The sequence below is a fragment of the Carassius gibelio genome, chromosome A3, assembly GCF_023724105.1.
Source record: "Carassius gibelio isolate Cgi1373 ecotype wild population from Czech Republic chromosome A3, carGib1.2-hapl.c, whole genome shotgun sequence".
Taxonomy (NCBI): Eukaryota; Metazoa; Chordata; class Actinopteri; order Cypriniformes; family Cyprinidae; genus Carassius; species Carassius gibelio.
Window position 1 is genome coordinate 15,031,639 of NC_068373.1, and position 4,415 is coordinate 15,036,053.

Here is a 4,415-nt window from a genome sequence, read left to right on the forward strand (position 1 = left end):
TATGTGGTGTATTCTTTAGCTGTGCCTATTCATAAGCTTGGTTGCAGAAGGTTTACTTAATAAGTTTGGTATGTCATTTGTTATCTATTTGCATGTTCTTTTTGAAACATATAAGTAGGCTAGTCTTGGGCATTAAACACTCCCAGGCAGAAAATGGGCCGCACTCCGACCCTGCTTTTAGTCATTTTCTGGTGCAATCGGTTAAGGCTTGTCAAAGCAAACCACATTTAATATTCAACTATCCAAAATTGATTCGCGAATGCGCATTTAGGACAACTAATCTCACTTTTTTGTTTACTGAAACATTTGTAAACGCTGTTAATCATATACATATGTCTGTGTCTAAAATAAATAAATAAAATCTATGGTCCTAAACTTTAGTTTTGATTTCCTTTAATGAAAAATGCTGACAAGCTCAATCTTTGAGTTGTAATGCATAACAAATGTAGGTAACACTTTAGAATAAGGTTCCATTAGTTAATGTTAGTTAATGTATTAATTAACATGGACAAACAATGAATAATACATTTATTACTGTATTTATTCATCTTCGTTAATGTTAGTTAATGAAAATACAGTTATTCATTGTTAGTTCATGGTAATTCACAGTGCATTAACTAATGTTAACAAGCACAACTTTTGATTTAAATAATGCATTAGTAAATGTTGAAATTAACATGAACTAAGACTTATAAATGCTGTAGAAGGATTGTTCTTGCTTAGTTCATGTTAACGAAAGTAGTTAACTAACATTAACTAATGGAACCTTATTCTAAAGTGTTACCCAAATGTAATTTACTGATTGTATATTACCCTGTTAATCTGTATGAAGAAGTCATTTGGAAAATAAATAAATAGAAGACAGGCAGCTGACACTCTTCTGTGTGAGCCACAAAGATGCGCTCTTTTCTTTCAAATCAAATTTTATTCCCGTACAAAAAGTACTGCATCAATTACAACATCATGGCTGCGTAGAAGGAGGATCCGGGTACTGAAATGGCCAGCCTGCAGTCCAGATCTTTCACCCATAGAAAAGATTTGGTGCAACTAGAAGCCTGTATTAGAAAAGAATGGGACAACATTCCTATTCCTAAACTTGAGCAACTTGTCTCCTCAGTCCCCAGACGTTTGCAGACTGTTATAAAAAGAAGAGGGGATGCCACACAGAGGTAAACATGACCTTGTCCCAACTTTTTTGAGATGTGTTGATGCCATGAAATTTAAAACTTATTTTGCCCTTAAAATGATACATTTTCTCAGTTTAAACATTTGATATGTCATCTATGTTGTATTCTGAATAAAATATTGAAATGTGAAACTTCCACATCATTGCATTCTGTTTTTATTCACAATTTGTACAGTGTCCCAACTTTTGGGTTTGTACTTGTCTATGGGACAGTCTCAAGCCTCCCTGTTTTCCTCCTAAATATCTTAAGTAAATATCTTCAGTTTTTATGGGTTTGTAACGACATGGGGGTAAAGCGATTAATGACAACATTTTTATTTTGGGGTGGAGTATCCCCTCTATTTAAATAAAGCCAGATTTGCTAACAGCAGAAGAGATTCTCAGACATCAATACCATACAACAGATGAAGTGATATTAAACAGCTAATAAGGCCTCTCCTCTCAGTGTACATCTGCTAAAAAGTAAAAAAATAAAATAAATAGATTTGGCACAAATAATATACAAATAAACAAAGAGTTCATAGATATTGAAAATAATTATTTTGGTTATGTGGTGTAGAAAAGAACCCAAAACAGATCAATTAAATTCCAGATTGTTCAACATTCTACAACTTTATACAATCGTAAACCTTCATAAACCTCTTGCATCTCAATAATCACTATATTAGGCCTATATGTATTTTTCATAGGCTGGTGGGTTGGCGTCTATACAACTCAACTGTTTACAGCAGACTATCAAGGCAATGGTGCAAGTATTGGTTTGCAGCATCCCTCATTTTGGGATCCAGAGGTGGAACTAGTCTAATCCACTAAACAAGTCCAGGTGACACGTCTTCCTGTTGTCCGTTGCAAGTAATACCATACTGGGTGAGTTCATGCAACTCCAGCTGGCTAAAGGCTTCCCACGGACAAACTAACGGTGATGTCGGAGCATGAAAGAAGTTGGCAAATGAAGCACAGCAACAAGCCAGACAATAAGAATAATCAGTTTACAAGAGAAATAGGTTTAGCATATAAAACAACACAACACATTAAGTTTATCACTACATAAGCAATGTTCCAAGGGCTATTCCAGTGCCAAAACCATCCGTTTCTGGGATTTCATCTACAAATCTAACTAAGGAGGAGAAGAATTTGAATTTTATTTCCTGAAATACTATTAAAAATAAAGATTCCAAAAGTGGGGTTGGCAATAGAACAAACATTTTTAGTTTACAAAAGAACCTTTCAGTGAAGAGCTCTTAAATTGTTTTTTTTTTTTTATCTTTGTGTGAACACTAAGAACACTTTAAAAAAATCTAAAGAACCTTTTTCCACTTTAATTTTTTTTTTTTTATATATAAACATCCATGTTAAAGGTTCTTCATAGAATTAAAGATGCCTTTACTTTAACCTTTGACTCCCTTCTTTGGAGGAATTGTCTTGTCATTCTCTGTTTGAATTTAGGTGGCCCTCTTCTGGGTGTTGATGGTCCTACCACTCTAATCGGGCCCATGGTTGAGTCTCTGAGACTGTCGTAGCTATTTCCCGAGTTCATCCCATACAATGTCTCTATCAGATTTTCCCAAAAGTCAGGATCTTGTGTTCGAAGATAACTTCTTGTTCAACACCAGCTTTTTTAAAAGAAGAGGAATTCAAGCCACCAGGTAAAATATCATCAGGCATCCTTTACGGATTACATATGAAGCAAAGCAGGGATGGAGAGATGTAATTCAATTATTAAACAGAAGGGGGTAGTAAGGCTCTTAATAAAAGCTTACACTATAAAGTAGTCTGATAATCAGCCAAACAGTGGTTCTCAACCAGGGAAAATTCACATGACTACTTTTGTATGAAATCTAACTTAATTAAAATGCTTCAAACTAAAAGTCAAGATCTAGACCAGGTAAACTGGCATCACATTTCTCACTCTGGTGAAACCACATCTGAGATCTCACTTAGTTTTTATCACTGCAACAGAAGCTGGATTGTACAGAAGGGCTTTGAATATTGTCGGATAATAGGGGTCCTTGTAATCAAAGAGATTGAGAACCATATAATATTCTTTTTTCTGGAGAAAGGAAACAGGTATGGCAGGCTAAGTGATAAAAGCTGTGGCCTAAGGCTAAACTAGCTCTTCAGCATTTCTCATCTCCCTTCATCCCTGCTCTGCTGTAATGCAACTCCAGCAATACCAGGATCAATCCATGGAAATCTATCTATCTATCTATCTATCTATCTATCTATCTATCTATCTATCTATCTATCTATCTATCTATCTATCTATCTATCTATCTATCTATCTATCTATCTCTAATGTTACCATACAAACACAAAACAAATGTTGAATGCTACTATACTAGACAAATGAATGAAACAAAATCTAATACAATAACTGACCGATTTTGATGAATGTGTTAGATGTATGACCAGGGCGTCACAAATTTATATTCACAAATTTTATTTAAGTGTTCATTTAAAAAATAAAATAGTTAATTTGCATTCAGAATTTATAACTTCACATTTGGCAATGTAGATCTATTAGGCTTATATTAAGATATGTATTAATTGTGTAAAATTGCAACTAAGCAAATGTCTCTTTACATTTTGAAGCACGTTTCTAGACCAAGTGAAAGAGAGCAGCTTTTTGCAGCAGGCATTGATTTACATAAGAAACGTCGAGAAGCACGCCGAGGAATTTACAGACATGTTGAGACAAAGATTGTGTCATATGTTGAAGCAGATGAGTCTGTGCAGAAGGCATGTTTAGGAGCTCATTGATAGTGCTGCTGAGACACTGCTGCACACTGGAATGTGGAGAAAGCACAGGGCTGCACTCACACTGATCGCTCTTTCTTCAGTTTAGGCTAATAAGCGTTTATATGCAGCCAGGCATTCCACAATGAACATCATTAGTTTCATTAGAAACATCATTAGAACATTAAAGTTTGACTGATGTGTTTGATTACACAATATCAGATTGACGATGCTAACGTTGCAGTTGTTTGCTTTGCAGCACACGTGTGACAGCAGAGATTACTGTCTCATTTACTCATGGCTGTTCGGTGTTACTTAAACTCTGTTAGCCTATATATATATATATATATATATATATATATATATATATATATATATATATATATATATATATATATATATATATAATTTTACCATTAATAATAATGTGACACTCATTTGCAAGTAACTACAAACATAAATGACAATATTTACAAAACCGTGAAACAATCTG